Here is a 17,506-nt window from a genome sequence, read left to right as displayed (position 1 = left end):
TCTCACAACCCTTCAGATGAAGCCAGCACAAATCAAAGAGCGCTGTAACAAAACCCATTGTCTATATGCTAACCAAAAAATATATAATTTTAAAAGTACATTAAAATGAGTTCTTTGTTTTCCACCTGTCACACAAGCCAGAGGAGGAAGACAAATGTGATTTCTCTTAACATCTACAAGAGCAAAGGAAGGAGAAAATGTCCATACCTCTCAGCTCTTTCAAAATGCACATTTTGCTTTTCAAATGAATAGACTGTTCCCAGTGACCTCTTCTTTCAAGGGAAATAAAGCCCCTGCATTCTCTCTTTATTCCCACCCCTCCCTTCTAGCTATGTCTCTTTGTCCATTTTTAATCTTCCCCTGAGAAGAATCTTCAGGAACTTCCATGGGCCTCTTTCTCTTCCTCACAGAGCTGTCTGTCCCCAGAAGCCCTACAGGGAGGTCAGTCCATCCTCATCTCTGTTTTATCCTGGTAGTCATTGCTTCTCTGGGCGTAGGCATCAGGGAAGCCCAGTAGGTCCTTGCCTTGCCTGCAGCCCTCTGGGTTTAGGACTCTGCTACCTGGAAGCACTGTTTCCAGGAAGGGCAGCCTCCCTTAGCCTTGCCAGCCTTATCTCCTTACCTGAGGGCACAAAGAGTGTTCATTTAGCTAAGACTGGCTAATTAGACCCTTTAACAGGGATTCATCATTCTAGATCAAGAAAAGCATGGCAAATGACAATTAGTGATGAATTGCTGCAACTGCCTCCTAGAAGTGGAATCAGCAGGACCCCTGCTTTGTGGCTGAGAAACAAGGGGATCCCTCTCAAGCCTGGATGGCTCTAATAGATAAATCCTCTTAGGATGGTGGGTTTCTTTTGATCTCTCCCATTCCTTCCCCTTTGGTACTCCTCAAACAAAAGCTAATTCATCAAGTTTTTGGGATGTGGTAGGCTACTGTTTAGTGCTTTATTGAACTCTTACTCTGCTTCAGCATTGGGATTAGGGCTTTATATAATCTGAGTATAAACACAGGAGAGAAGCTATGCCCATTTAGCAGATATAAAAACAGGTGCAGACATTAAGGGTGGTGGTCGGCCAGCTGGCTGGTGGCATTCAGCTATTTCACAAGGTATTTCCTGAGCCTCTGTTCACGTAGTCGTTGCTGTGAGGAGTCGCAGTCTTGGTTTAGAGAAGGGAGAAAACATTAAACTTGTAAGCTAATTAATGAAGCAATCTCTAAGTGTTCCTGTGGAGCCAGGGCAGAACCAGGATTCCCAGAACCTCTGAGACTAACAGGAGCAGAAAGCATTGCCCTGTCACGTTGGGAAGGATCTCATTGAGCAATCTCACCTGAACATCCCTAAGGCTCACCACAGCCTGACAGCTAACCATGCAAATTTGTAGCACTGTGCCCATGTGCTATGAGATGCAGAGTGGAGCTGGCATCTAAGAGGTTCCTAGGAGGTTAGATTCCCGGCACTGGAACTGTATCCCTCCTACCAGGGGCAGGAGCAGCCCTGGTACCACCCTTGCCAGCCTCAGATGGATGTAATGCAGTCTTATTGTCAGTGAAAGTAACCTGGGGTCTCTAGTTGGGGAGGTCCTAGGTAATTTAACAAGAAAGACTCTGAGGTTCTGATTATCGCCTCTGTTCTCAGAAGTCCAGGGAGGGGACCCTAACAGTTTTCCATAGCCACTATAGCAGGTTTCTGTTTGAGTACCTGCCACCCAGCCCCCGCCTCACTGAGTCAGTCAGCTGTCAGCTGTCTCAGCCAAGGTGTCCACAAATAGCTTCTCTATGTGATCTCACCGGAAGCTCATCTGAGTGACTCATGATTCCTTTTGAGAGATTGCCTCCTTGGGGAGGGTGGGAAATACTCCTACCTCTGTCTCTAACTTCAGCCAGGAGGAGCCAGGAGTGGGGGAAATCCCTTACTAGGCCACAGGCAATTTTAAACAAAGGAAAAAGTTGCCAAGTGTGTAGTAAGATTTGTAATGAAAATAAGAAAGGACTAGCCTCTCTTGGGGCCAGAGAGATGACTCCATGGTTAAGAGTGCTTGCTGCTCTTGCAAGGGACCCAGGTTCAGTTCTAGAGCCCACATCAACCAGCTCAAAATGGCCTATAACTGCAGTTCCAGGGACTCTGAAGTCTTTTCATTTCCATGGGTACTTGTACACACTTGGTGCACATACATATGCTTAGACGTATGTATACAAACAAAATCTTTTCAAATGCCCATTGTCAAGTCAACTTTATAACAAAGCAGTCAGTGACTGATGATATGTCAGAGAAGGGCAGTCGTCCCTCTGGTCCATCACATTTGGGGTGACCATTCTCCCATCACCAGCTTACAAGAGCCTTCTGTGTCCACTCCCTGGCCAGAGGTACCTTTTTTTTGTTTTTTTGTTTTTTTTTTTTTCCTTTTGAGCCATCTTGTATTCCAGGTACCATGTAGGTATTACATGCTCTTCGAGACGCCTTAGGTATTTGGAGCCTCATTTTGCTTGATAAGTGTGTGTTTTCCACAGTTCTGTGTCACTCCATAGCATGGTTTGTAAAACCACTCTTGGATGATGTGAGTGTGGAGGTGGGTTTTAGGCTCACTTATACCTGTTCTGCTTTCTCAAAAATAATTGTGACAAGGATGCAAAGGCAAAGCATGCACATGTCCATGTTAGTCATGTGTCTGTCCACACCCCGGCACTCAAGGGCTTCTCCTGGGAACTCTGTTCCCTTCCTGGTGGGTTCTAACCAGGAGCCCTGCCACCACCTCCTGAACAGTGTGAGCTTCAGAAGAGAGGAGGGTAGACCGTATGGAGAAGCATAATGGGAGGCAGGTAGCAGTGACCCTCAGAGACATTTAAAGACAGGAAATGCCTGTTGTGTAATAAGTAAAATAGAACAATGTGGTAATCAGGCATGGTCGTACACATCTATAAGCCCATCACTCAGAAGATTGAGGCAGGAGGATCATGAATTGGAAGCCAGTTTCAGCTACAGCATGAGAACCTCATCCTTATCCCCTCCCCCCACCAAAAAAAAACCCTAAAGACAGTCACAAAAGGCCATATGTTGTGTGGTTTCATGTATGTGAAATATCTGAAATTAGCTATTTGGTTTCTGGGGTGAAAGAGGTAGAAAAGGGGGGCTTCGCTGTTATTGGGTCCAAGTTCCTTTGAACAGTGACAAACACATTTGAATTAATAGTTATGGTTACAACTGTGGCTATACGAAAATGTCACTCGAGTGTTTCTTTGCAAGAGTGAGTTTTATAATTCAGTGTTTAAAAAATGGCCAACTTGGAATGCTTACAAACTGTGTCATCTCCTGCAGGCTCTTTAGCCCCTTGCAGTGTGGATTCTTAATGTTAAAGTTAGGGTTCTGTTACCTACAGGGTGCTCAAAAGTGTGTTCTGACCATGTTGCTTAGATCCCGGCCTCCTCCACAGTAGACAGTATGTACTCTCTAGGGAAGCAGCCTTGTCATTGTCTGAGGGTTCTGGGTTTGGTCTCTCTTTCATAGAGGACAGCATCCATGAGTGAGGATGGGGTCAAGCATTAGACAGGATGGCCCATCCTCCCTGACTGATTCCAGTGTTTATCTGAGTCTGTGTCCTCCCACCAGCCTTGAGCGGGCTAAACCATACCTTGTTTTTGCCACCATAGGTTAGCCCACCTAGGGTAGAGTGTTCTGACCTAGGTAAAGTCTATTGATCTGCCATGTCTGCAGCTTTCTGCAAGAAGCCATTATCTGCTGAGCAGCTGAGCTTGTTTTCCCGAGGAGATCCTGACACAGTGGGTGATGGGTTTCCCCCCTTTAATATTTAGACTCAAAATTAAACATTGGGCCTTTATCAGAAATTTTGTCTGGGTCTCAATCCTCTCTCGTCCGTCCACCCCATAGAGCCCCAGCTTTGCTTTCAGGAACCCAGTTCTCTGTGGCCACTGGTGGCTGCATGAGTCAGGAAAAGTGAAACCGAGTGATTCCTACTATGGAAGTGTCCCAGGTGTCACACGTGTTTGTTTGTCAAGCAGGGCCTTTGTTCTCTGCCCCACCCCCATACCCCTGTTTCTTTTCAAGGCAGAAGTGTAAAGACTGAGGGTGGGCCCTGCAGTCTGCAAGCCTTGTGTGGACGCAGAGTTGCTGTAAACATCGGGTCACACCAGCCATAACAGTGTGGGCACTGTATACTGACACTTCAGTGCTCTGGTCCATCTGTGGCTCGAATTGGAGCTGGGAGACCAGACTGCCACGTCTGGTTCTTTCCCTTCTTTGCTGAAGGAGTCCCACCTTGTCCCCCAGTGTCTGCCTTCTTGTTGGCCACCTACAGAATAGCCATGCCACCTCAAGAGTCTGAAGCCTTCTCTTATCCTATAATTCCACCTGAAGCAAGGCTTGCTTTACTATTTAAGAATATCTCCATTCCTGGCGAGGATGTGGAGAAAGAGGAACACTCCTCCATTGCTGGTGGGATTGCAAGCTTGTACAACCACTCTGGAAGTCGGTCTGGAGGTTCCTCAGAAAATTGGACATAATACTACCGGAAGATCCAGCAATACCTCTCCTGGGCATATACCCAGAAGAAGTTCTAACTGGTAATAAGAACACATGCTCCACTATGTTAATAATAGTCTTATTTATAATAGCCAGAAGCTGGAAAGAACCCAGATGTCCCTCAACAGAAGAATGGATACAGAAAATGTGGTATATTTACACAACGGAGTACTACTCAGCTATTAAAAACAATGAATTTATGAAATTCTTGGACAAATGGATGTATCTGGAGAATATCATCATTAGTGAGGTAGCCCAATCACAAAAGAAGTCATTAAATATGCACTCACTGATAAGTAGATATTAGCCCAGAAACATAGAACACCCAAGATACAATTTGTAAAACACAAGAAAATCAAGAAGAGGAAAGACCAATGGGTGGATACTTCATTCCTCCTTAGAACAGGGAACAAAATACCCATGAAAGGAGTCACAAAGTTTGGAGCTAAGACGAAAGACCAGACTATCCAGAGACTACCCCACCCAGGGATCCATCCCATAATCAGCCACCAAACCCAGACACTATTCCATATGCCAGCAACATTTTGATGAAGGGACCCTGGTATAGCTGTCTTGTATGAGGCTATGCCAGTGCCTGACAAATACAGAAGTGGATGCTCACAGTCATCTATAAGATGGAACACAAGGCCCCCAATGGAGAAGCTAGAGAAAGTACCCAAGGAGCTGAAGGGGTCTGCAACCCTATAGGTGGAACAACAATATGAACTAACCAGTACCCCCAGAGCTCATGTCTCTAGCTGCATATGTAGCAGAAGATGGCCTAGTCAGCCATCACTGGGAAGAGAGGCCCCAAACTTTATATGCCCCAGTACAGGGGAATGCCAGGGCCAAGAGCAGGAGTTGGTGGGTAGGGGAGCAGGGAGGGGGGAGGGTATAGGGAACTTTTGGGATAGCATTTGAAATTTGAAATGTATATAGAGAAAATACCTAATTAAAAAAAAGGAATATCTCCATTCTTTTTTTTTTTCATCTATTTTTGTGGTGTGCCTAGGGTGAGAGACACAGCATGTTTGTAGAGATCAGTGGACATCATGTTATCACAGTCCTCTCTCTTTAATAATGTTGTCGTTCCCATTCCACAGACAAGTAAGCTGAGGCTCAGAGAAAACATTGCTTGTCTCGGGCTGCCTAACTCGTGAGGGGTACATTGCTGTGGGGAGGGCTCTGGGAAGAGGAAGCACTGGGTAGAAGGGGAGGGCAGCAGAGATTAGGAACATTCAGTGAGAATTTGTTGGTGGTCTGAGGCAAAGATGAGCTTGCTGGAGAGAGTTCTGGGTCAAGGACTGGACCCTTACATGGCCATGTGGGGAACTAAAGGGAAGACACACAGCAAGGCAGGCATGGGATGGGTGTTCTTATGAAGTATAGCTAACTCACTGCGACACAGGAATCAGCAGTAAGCAGCCTGGGTAAGATCTGAAACCCATGTCTTCTGTGGTCCCTTCCAGCCCTGGATATTGTTTTTGCTGTTTTACAGGAGTATTAATTGTGTGCTTGTCAGTGAAGCCACAGTGCAAAGAATGTTTTTGGAATTTAGTCAAAAAGGTAAAAAGATTCTGAGTGTTTCTTCTGCCAAGTAGCAGTGACCTGGAATGTACACGGTATGGTGTGCAGGCCAGCAGAGCACTTCAGTCTTTGTGAGACTTGAGATATGCTGACTAGCAGTGATTCAGGTAATAGAGTCAACCCCGGTAGCAGGAGGCCACCAGCAAGAGATGCAGAATATGACCCAGGCCAGGGAAATGCACCTGGAAAGAGAAGATCACGCTCAAAGTATGAGAGAGTCAGGCAGCACCCGTGCTGTGATAAAAGTCACAGTGAAGGCATAGAACGAAAGGGCTTCACATCTAGATGTAGGAGGTGAAGGCCTCCCTACAAATCCCCAGACTATCCTGGAAATCACGATGGAGGCCAGGCCAGGCTGAGGCCTGCAGCCTACAGAACTGCAGGCGGCCCAGCATCCGGTGACCTGGACTGGAAGTTACATTCATAGTGAGCCTCATGCTAATAATGTCCTAGAATTGCACACCAGCAGATTTGGACTGCCCTCCCTCACACAGCACAAATTACATACCTGGGAGCTACACATCCTCCATTAACATAGGAAGACCTTCCATCTCCTTGGTTCATGTGGCCCATTTATTTAACCTGTGGATGGTACTCTGTCTGCAGTCTAGCCCATTTTCCCTCTTCCAGGGTACTCAGTGGGGAAATAAAAAGTTTCCATTTAAAAACAAACAAAAAAAGAAAGAAAGGAAGGAAGGAAGGAAGGAAAAATAAGAAGCTGAAAGGAGTAGAAGAAAGATTCCATTTGTTGTGAGAATTCTTCCTTGGTAGATATAAACAGATGTAAACAGTATCTACCCCTCTTGATAAGGCCCCAACAACAAACCAGTTCCCCAGTAGCTCACCCTGGGGACCACTGAGCATCGTGGACTTCCTTGCAGAGCATGGGTACTAGAACACAGGTGTGTGGTTACTTTTCTATTGCTGTGATTAAAACACCATGACCAAGGCAACTTACAGAAGAAAGGTCTCATTTAGGATTATGGCTCCAGAGAGAGAAGGGTCAGTCATGGTAGGGCGGAAGCAGCAGTCAGGCTTGGTGGCTGTAGCAAGAACTGAGAGCTCACACCTTAAACCACAAGCAGTAAGCCAAAAGAGTGAACCAGGAATGCCCCAAGTTTTTAAACTCTCAAAGCCAATCCCCAGTGACATACTTCCTCCTGCAAGGCCACACCTCCTAAATCTACTCAGACAGCACTACCTGGGGGATAATTGTTTAAATACCTTACACTACGAGGGACATGTAACTCAAACCACCACAGTGAGTGACTCCAAGGTAGCTGCGCTGGGAAGTCTTCACCCAGCATAGACAATGGCTCCCCATGGCTGCGGAGATGGAACTGTCTTTCCCAGGCTATATGCTGTACCCCTCCCCAAGACCTGAGGTCTCACAGTTAGGACAAAATTGCATACAAATGGCTAGGGAGAGTAGTTGGATACTCAGGTAATGGGGCCAGTGGTCCTCCCCACCCCTTCCTGTGAGGAAATCAACAGTCCACAAGCCCAATACTCGATCAGTCATGAGTGCCACTTGCAGGCAGGTACAGAGAACCTGGTGAAGATGGCATCTGTTTGCTTAGAGGACCACACTCCACAAGACATACAGGTTGCCTCATTCAAAGCCGGAAGCCAAAGCAAGCTGTGGGAGGGGCTTGCAGGCTGCCTTTGCTTTGGCAAGTTGCCAGCCTGGTTCCAGCCAGGAGGCTTTGATTCACTGTTTCCATTAGGTCCTCTTCAGTGTTGGTGGGCAGATCCTAGGCAGTTTCCCAAGCTCACTCTCCGCTCCTCCATGTGCATTTATGGCCCCACAGGGAGCAGCTTTTTAATGAGCCTAATGTGAGGCTACAAATAGGAGCTTGTAAAACTGACAGCAAGGGGCTTCAGGCCAAAGCCCAAAGTTGCAGCAGAAGTAGACAACGATCACTCACACTGTGTAGTCAGACCAGAGCTCCTCTGTGCCAGTACAGCAGGACAAAGGCACTCTCCAGGGAAGGCTTGCCCTTCCAAGAGGCCTGCTCCCCTTCCAAGATCTCTTCCCCTACCACGAACTTTCCCATGCAGGCTGTGTGTGCAAAGCATCCTAATCTTGGCTTTCCCAGAAGGACGGGGCAGCACAGGCCTGTGTGCATGACCAGAAGCCAGAAAGCTGAAGGCACCTGGGGCTCCTCTCAGAACCCAGGCCTGCTTCCAGTCTAAGCAGCCTCATGAAAGAAAAGTAAGCTGGTTGCATTAAAATCCCAAACTTTGCGGGGCTAGGGGGATGATTTAGTCAATGAAGGAACCCGCATGCACTGCTGCTGGGAGTGCACAGTGGATCCGTGAGAATTTCCTTGAAAATCTAAATATATGCTTAGCAGATGGTTCCGTGATTACACTCCTTGGTATTTCCCCTAGAGAAATTGAAAACTTCTGCCCACGGCTGTTTGTAGACACTTTCTCCACAACTGCTCGACCATGAGAGCGGCGGAGTGAGTGAGTAAACAAACGATGGCACATCCAGCCAGATGAGATGCCATCCATAGCTAAGAAGAGTTGGCCTAGCCATGCATGAAATACGTGGAGGAGACTGAAGTGAGCCGGATGTGGTCTTACACAGCGATAATCCCAGCGCTTGAGAGGAAGAGGGAAGGAGGGTTGAATGTTCTCCACCAGCCTGGGGTTCTTAGTTAGAGCCTGTCTCAGAAAGGAAAGCGAGGGCTGCGAGATGGCTCAGCAGTGTAAGCATCCGCCGTGCAGGCATGCGGAGCAGTGTTCAGATCCTCAGAATTCACGGACAGGGCAGGTACGAGTGGCAGCCACCTGTGAGGGCAAAGATAAGGGAACCCCACAACCTGGTCAGCAAGATCTGATTCTTCCTCCAAGCAGCTGAGGTTTTGCCACCTCTGGGAAGCCTTCCTTAGCCCCCGCACCTGGGTACCTCAGCTCAGAGCTTGTTTCCCTTCTCTGAGGACTCCATGCAGCCCGCTGGACACAGTGCTGACTCAGCAGATATACAGTCTACCTCCTTCATTAGGCTGCATGCTCCTGAGGGCAAATGACCCGCCTTCTCCTTTATGTCTGTTCCTAGAATACAACAGCTTCTGACAGGCAGGTCATCACTAGTAATTTTGAGTACAAGAAATGAATGAATGTAGAATAAATGATCCATCTTGTGTAATTGTGATGCATAGACCCAAGATTATTTATGAATAAGAATTGTCATGGTCTGTACAAAATAACAGAGTATTGTGGGTTCAGGCCCTTTCTCTGCTGGTGTTAATCTCATGACCTTTGAAGTTATTGAAGCCATTCATTACAAATATTCCTACTTACAACACGCTGTGTGCTAGGCCTTTCACTACGTGCTTAGCTCTTTCAGTCCTCAAACTCAGCCATTGTTAGGCTCCAGATACCGATGAACAGACTGGGGATCAGAAAGGTGAAGTGACTCCTTCAGAATTACACAGCTAGTAAGTGGCCAGGCTGGGCTCAGAACCCTGATCTCTGTGACTCACGCCTCTAAATTACCTAAGGAGATGAGTGGTCAGACTCCTTTGGAAGTAGAAGGAAAGCTCACAGCAGCGGGTATGTTTCCTAAGCAGGGCTCCAGTGTACAGCATTTCTGACTAACACATTCATGTTCTATGAATAGCTGCCTTGGCCGCCTGCCCCAGACCTTGTGATAATTGGTGCTTTTCACTCCCCAAGAAATGAATGACTTGTACTTGATCTAGGTGCACAGCCACCTTGCATCCTTCTCTTTCTATACCAGCTGACACTGGGAGGCCCCACCTACTCCCCTCTTAGGCTCGGCAGCACCACTCCCCACCCAAGCAGGGGATGTCTTCCTGTAAGAGGATGGAAAGTCCTGCCTGCCGGTAGACAGTGTAGGGCTGTGGCCAGGGTCCTTGTCCCCAGCTGTAAGCCTGGCTGAGTGCTGTGAGGATTGCTCCAGATCCCAGTGTACTGTAGCTTGCACAGGTCACGGAGAAGGACTGTGACTGATACCCCGTCTCCAGCATAGACACAGCAGGCAGAGGCTGAGGATGGTGCATACAGGTTGGATCTCCTTCTAGAGTAGTGACATAGAGCTGACCCCCCTCTGCAAACCTGCAATGGTTGAGCTAATAATGGTTTTGTCTAAAAACACCTTGAACAATGGGGGAAAAAAAACCTAAAATCTACAGTCCAATCAGAACTATCTTTAATGTTAGATGACTTCACTCCTGAGAAAGAAATCATCTTTGCCCTCAAGAGAAATTTTCACCCAGAGTGAGAGCCAGATCATTTGGTTCATGTAAATTTGCCATCAGTGCATATATCAAGTAGTCCTATTTGAGGAAGCTGAGAAAAAGTCTTCCACCCAGAATTGCTTGGAGAAATTAGAAAGGTGAAAAAGAACATTGAAATCTGTGTTCTCAAAGAACATGAAAACATAGGTGGGTTTCTCAGCCACTGAAGGATGGCATCTTCATGAAGATAAGGGCATAGCCTGTACTATGAAATAATATTTCCCCAGTGTCCAGAAAGTGTCAAAAATATACTAGGACCCAGAGAAATGACTCCAAGGTTCAGAACAGTTGCAGAGGACCTGGGTTCAGTTCTCAGCACCTACATCAGGTGGCTCACAACAGAGTTTAACCCCAGCTCCAGACATTCAAGGCCATCTTCTGGCCTCCAGAGATACCCATACTCACTTGTACAAGCCCACACATACATATAATTAAAAATAATAAAAAATAATAGCAACTTCCAGCACTAGGGAGGCAAAGGCAGGCGGATTTCTGAGTTCAAGGCCAGCCTGGTCTACAGAGTGAGTTCCAGGACAACCAGAGCTATACAGAGAAACCCTGTCTCAAAAAAAAAAAAAGAAAGAAAGAAAGAAAGAAAAGAAAAGAAGGAAAGAAAGAAAGAAAGAAAAGAAAAAAATAATAGCAACATAAACATTTGTTTTGAATATAAATTATTACTTAAGAATGTCTTTTAGCAAGCCTGATCACATTTTATTGCCATAAAATCTTAAAGAATCAACTTTGAATTTTTTTGTTGCAAATGATATACATAGATGTCCTGTTCTACAACTTAGACAGATTTCATTTTAATTCTTTTTATACAAGAATCATTAATCAGTATAAGAATAATATATGATACACTCTTTATTCATGTATTAATAAATTCCTAATATATCCCTTGCTGGCCTGGAACTCACTAAATAGTTCTCAGACTCACAGAGATTCTCCTATGTGTGTCTTTTTGGTTGCTTATTTTTGGTTTTGAGACAATAAGTTGCCCACGTTGGCCTGGAACTCATGCAGCAGAGGCTAACTTAAAACCCACAACCCTGCCACTGCCTCCAAAGCACAGAGATGACAGGCGTGTGCACTATACCTGCTTCCTGTGTGTGTGTTTTGAATGTGTTGTTTATAAAAGTAGTCCACAGGAATAAGTGTGCTTTCCCTCCATGGGGCAAGGACAGAATGTGGTAAAGGCACCGTGGTTATGAGATAGTGTTCGTTTTTTAAGAGGTCATTCCAAGCCTTGTGCTTCTTGGCACACTTGAGTTCTTGCTCTGTTACATTAATCCTTTGGAGAGAGGCCACCTAGAATCTCTTAAAGTATTCAAAGTAACACAGAGCCTTTTTCCAAGGAAGAAGCTCAGTAATGCACAGTTGGTTTTTTGTCCCAAGCTGCCCTGGTTGTGATTCTTGCTGGGTTTTCGGAGTTCACCTGTAGGTGTAACTTTTTGAATTGATGCATAGACTGAAACCGCTTCCTCTTAATCACTTGCAAAGAAGCCAGCATCAGTAAAGAGACTGTATTTGAATTGAGTTTGTGCTTCAGACAACTTGAGCTACATCCCATGGTCTCCTCTGGCTGACTTCCTCATGTTGTTGTCTCAGTATGTTGTCTGTGACCAAGTGATGTCTACCCAGATGGAAGGAAGTGTCAGAATGCTCCAGGGGACTTTCAAAATCACTAGCACTGTTTTGTGGGACATTCTAGTGTTCCTTTCGCCCTTTCTTCCTCTCCAGACCCTTGCCCTGTCTGGGCTTCACTGAGAGACTGAGGGAGAGAAGAACAGCCACATCAGCAGTTTCTGGCAGAACAAGGCTCTCAGGGCTTTCAGCCCCTAGCTAAGTGAGCCTGGCATTTGACTGTTCTTTTCCTCAGGAGCAAGTGAGACACTCGGACAGTTGTAACTGTGCGTTTTTATTTTATTGCTTAGTTCCCCCACAAAACCTGACAGGAAGACCGTCCTCCAGTGATTTAGCTAGAGTGAGGTATCCACCAGGCAGTGATGATTATTTGGTTTTAATTTCTGCCCTTAAAAGAGAAAGTGGGAGGAGTGACATGGTTTGGTGGGTAAAGCTCTTGCCTACAAGTCTGAGGACCTACACAGTTCCGAGTTCCATCCCTGAGACCCTCATGGTGGAAGGGAGAACTCACAGTTTTCCTCTGACCTCCATGTGCACATGTGGCGAGGAAATATCAGTCCCACTGCCCCCCCCCCATACATATATACTCACAGGAAATAAATAAATGTAATAAAAATAAAATTTTGAAGAGAAGCATGAGCTATGCCTGGTGGCAGGGGCCCATAATCCCAGCTTCTTTGGAGGCTGAGGCAGGAGAAATCACAAGTTCAAGGCCAGTCTAGGAAAGTTAATGAGACTCTTATCTCAAAAAGTAGAGCAACTTGCCTATCATTTAGGTGGTTCAGTCTCCTGTACTGAGAGGGAGGGAGGGTGGGAGAGATTGGGAGAGATGGGGAGAGACAGAGTGGTTGCTGCTCAGTTTGCATTCCACTTTGCCATTTGCTAACAAGGCTTTAGCCAAGTGGCCCAGCCCATGTTGACCTGTGTCCCACAGGAGAATGAGACACGACAGTCATAACTTACCAGTAGAGCTTAGTAGGGTGAGCCCTACTAAGTTTGTTTGGGCATAGAGTATAGAAAATATACAAGCCTGCTTCCATTTGGTATTCACTGCTGGTCAGCATTTGGTTCTTCTAAGTTTGGACACCCTGCTCCATGTGCATGCACACACAGACTCCTCCCTCCCTGTCTCAGAATGTTGTCCTCGTTTGAACTCCTGGTTGTCACAGAGCTCAGTGAGATAGATTGACCCAGGCATTAGCTGTGCGTTTGATAATTCTTGATGAGCCATCTGAATTATATGAATGATTGACAGTTTTCCAGGCATATTTCAAGCTACTTTCAACTTCGTCTTCTTATTTTGTTCCTCTTCCCTTTGCTTCAGGAGGCACCCATGCCTTCACCTCCCAGCTGGAACTGTCAGGATAAATAGCATTCAGTAAGCCTTTAGTTTCCACTGTCTTGTGCTCCACTTGAATCTCTTTGAATAATATCCATGCTTTTGCGTCTTAGTGCTTTATCCCAGGATGACTAATATACAACAACTGGGTATTAAATTTCTATATATAAAATTTCATCTCAAGCGAAACGTAGTGGCATAGCTTATAATCCCAGCACTTGGGACATAGAGGCAGGAGTTCAAGGTCATCCTCAGCTACATAGGGAGTTTGCAGCCAGCTTAGAATACATGAGACCTTGTCTCAAAACACAAAACAAAACAAAACAACAACAACAACAACAACAAAAACCAACCACATCAACTCCTTACCCATTCCTTCCATGGAAAAATCCAAATCAAAGAGTAGAAACAGTTTCTCCAAGGGAATAGAGTTCTACAGGCCTTTTGGATACCATTTGGGGGTGGTATCAGTTGTGCTTTAAGAAGCTTATAGAGCTCTACCTAAGCCCCCAGCTCCTCATATGTCCTCACAACAGCAGAAAAAAAAAAAAGGAACCCTGTGTGTCTTTAACTTCATTTGAAGGATGTGGGGTAGGTGGTGAGGGTCCTGAGCAGGGAAAGGGTGCGTCAGTCACAGACCCCACAGGAGTCATTTGCAAGTCTAGGGAGAATGCTGTAATGGGTTATTAGGTTTGAAGGGAAGCTATGTTACAGCCTTGCTGGCTTTGGGATGAAGTATCTGAAAAATCTAAACGGCATTCAGGCCCACACAGAAAAGACATTTTTATATTTAATATTGTCAAAGTGGTAGGTTGAGGGATGGTGCCACACAGAGAGACACACAGAGACTCATATTTGCACACACATGCACACCCAAGCACACACATGCTCTTATGACTGTGAGTGAAATGAACAGAGAGAAATCAGCAGTCACCAGTTCTGTTTCTTTCCACTGCTGACCATTTAGAATACCACTTAAAGTACTAGAACGGTAAATGGGGGGAGGTCTCGAGGGGCTTCCTCAAGTGCTAGAGAGGACTTGCGGTGCCTTCATATTAGCCCTGTATTTCAGAGAAGCAGATGAAATCGTCTTCTTTTCCTTTGAACTGAAATTCTGGTTTGTCAACATGGTGTGCTGCCCTTCTGCTCCTGGGATGGCATGTAACTGAGAGAGACTGCGCCTCTGCAAGCAGAAACCAGGCTTAATTCCTGGGTGGCACCTCCTTGTGAGAAGGCAGGTTCCCAGGCTTCAGGGTGGAGTTTCCCTCCTAACTCAACACCACCCTCTCTGGGCACTAGTGAAGAATCACTGGGAAGAAAATGGGTTGTCTCCACCCCACCGGTGATCTAGAGTCAGCCGAGAGAACAGCACTGGAATGTAGCTCAGAGAAGTAACACTCCTGTGTGCTGGGCTTCCCAACTCCTGACATGCTGGGGACATGCTGAGGGTTTTGCCACTTTACCAGCAGAAAATCACTTCTTACCCCTATGTTTCTGAGAAGGAAAGAAAGATACTGTATAGTTTTACCTGGAAAAGGCAGTTGGATTTCTTCATACAGACAGCAAGGAAGTATGAGAGAGTTACAGAGAACAGGGAGGCCAGGATGAGAAGCAGTAAGGCCTGGTGGCTGATTGGTGGAGTGGGCAGAGGAGAGAAGGGAGAAGAATGACTCAGAGCTGGGCAGAGAGAGGCCTGGAAGCTTACTGGCCGCCTGGCCATCTACAGAGTTCAAGCCAAAGAGAGAACCTGACTCAGACCAAAGGTTGTTCTTTGGCCTCCACACACATGCTGTACACACACACACACACACACACACACACACAGAGAGAGAGAGAGAGAGAGAGAGAGAGAGAGACTGAGAGAGAGACAGAGAGAGACAGAGACAGAAACAGAATACATCATATCTTGTTCTTACCTCGAGTTTCTTTCCTAGAAACGTTAGACCCATACAGACCCCTCTCCTTCCAGGTACCCTAAATGGCCAAGATGGCCAAGATTAAAATATCATTTCATTTCCGCAGCTCCGAGTCTCTTTGGTGATGAGTTTCACACCGGGTACCCCATGTTCAGTTTCTGGTGATCTCTGTAAGAAGGGTGAGCATAGCACTCCATGAAGTCCAAGGGACTAAGTGAAATAATGTGTGTGAGCTGCTGTCACAGTGCCCGACACATACAAAATCAATAAATCAGGAACTAGAGAGCCGACTCCATGAGTGAGAGAGAGAGCGCTTGCTGTGCATCACGAGGATCTATGCTTGAAACCTCAGAATCCATACTAAACCGGATGTGGCTGCAAATGTGCCTGTAACCCAAGAGGTCACTGGGACTCTGTACAGGTTAGGTAAGAGACCCTGTCTCAAGAGAATAAGTCTGAAAGTGATAGCCCAGGACACAGGATGGCTCCTCTGACCTCCAAGTATGAAAGAGCACTCAAACCTATGTGTACATGTGTACAGGTACTATACATACCTATGCCCTATACACACATTCTACATACACATTTTAAAGTGGGATAGAGAGATGGCTCAGCAGTTGGGGGCATTGACTGTCCTTCAAGAGGACCCTGTTTCAATTCTCAGTACCCACATGGTAGCTCACAACTGTCTGTAACTCCAAGATATGATACCCTCACACAGACATGCATATAGGCAAAACACCAGCGCACATAAAAATAAAAATAAATGATGAAAAAAATTTTAAGTCAGCTTTAATCCTGACTGCATTATTTTCCTTGCTGGAAGAAGAAAGAAAGCGAAGAGAGAGAACAGTTTCTTAAAAGCAAAAGATATTCATGCCGAAGCTGTGATTCTATCTGATTATTAATATCAGGCTCATAATTACTTTTGCCACAATATTAAGGGAGAGCTCCTTTGAATGGCAGACAACTGACAAACTAGGAAGCTATTAACAGAGTTGCCTGCTCCTGTTACCAGATCTAGTGACATAATAGTCCTCACTGGGAATCCTTTGACAAGTCAGCTGAATTTCCTGTGCCCTTCCTTGCCTTAAGCACTGCAAATGTGATCCACATGTCCCAGTGCTGTTTCTGTCAATGAAAAGGGAGAAAGGAGGAGATGCTGGTCTGCACTTGGGCTGCCGCAGGAACCCTACCCCCCACCTGGCTATTAGGACTGAGGCTCTTCTTCTGTTTAACTCATTTTAATGCTTAAAGCGTTAAACACTTCGTCCTGATGTGTTGGTTACTCAGCTGTTAGGATGTGTGCTGCAGGGAACCCAGCGAGGTTTAGAGAATGGCCCAGTTCTTTCTCCTCCCATGGAAAGAAACATTTGAGGAAGTGCTTTGGTTTAGGCCTTGTGGAGCCAATACTGGCTGTGATGTGGATGGGGGAGGCGTAGTGGGGCTAGCCTTAGCTACTCTGGCACCAAGGAGGATGGCTAGACAGAACTATCACTGCACCTGCAGGGTGATCTAGACAGACACAACCAGGAAGGGCCCCAGGTTAGGGGAGGACTGCCCCGATGCCTTTGCCCCTCAAGAGGGAAATGTCACAGGCTCAGACGGGAGCATGCATAAGTGAAAGGGCCTTGAGTTATACAGCTGTGTGCTCACACACACAGGAGCCACAGAACAGGGGCAGCGTGAGTTTTGGTGGTGTATCCACTGACTAGACTCCTAGAGGGTCAAGGCTACACATTCTAGGACTGTCTCAACTGAACCTGACTCCTACTCCTACTGTGTGCCTGAGAAAGTGATTTACGTTCCTCCTCCAGTGTCTCTAGTTAGCCGAAAGCCCAAGTCACCCACCCAAGTTCATGTAGCTGATCACATGTCAGCACAGTGTTTATAAATGTCAGAGGACTGTCCTAAAATCCCTTGCTGCTGCGTGTCCTTGACACATCCCTGCATGCCAGAGAGGAGACTCTTAGTCTTGCCACATTCTACAAACCCTCCCAGTTTCTCAAGAAATTTTATAGTTTTCCCTGAAAATGACTGGCAGGATTTTTCTATTTTTGTAAACAACACATAAGCAAAGGCTAGGCAGAGACTTGAACAGTCCATCAGAGAAGTAGCAACTCCCCAGAATTTGGGAATTCCTGCTGGAGGCTCTGACTGCAGTGAGCGTTCCCCTGCCACGGGTTCTGATTTCCTGGTGTATGCTGGAAG

At 46.2% G+C, this 17,506-nt stretch overlaps 1 protein-coding gene across 1 annotated transcript in view; it reads left to right on the top strand.

Annotated features, from left to right (window-relative positions):
- Positions 1–17,506, top strand: part of Abtb2 (ankyrin repeat and BTB domain containing 2) — a 151,641-nt gene that overhangs the window by 94,074 nt on the left and 40,061 nt on the right. The gene's annotated exons all lie outside the window — the stretch shown is intronic.

This window comes from Mus caroli, unplaced genomic scaffold (assembly GCF_978045245.1).
Source record: "Mus caroli unplaced genomic scaffold, Mus_caroli_1 scaffold_2, whole genome shotgun sequence".
Taxonomy (NCBI): domain Eukaryota; kingdom Metazoa; phylum Chordata; class Mammalia; order Rodentia; family Muridae; genus Mus; species Mus caroli.
This window is presented reverse-complemented; position numbering and strand designations above follow the sequence as displayed.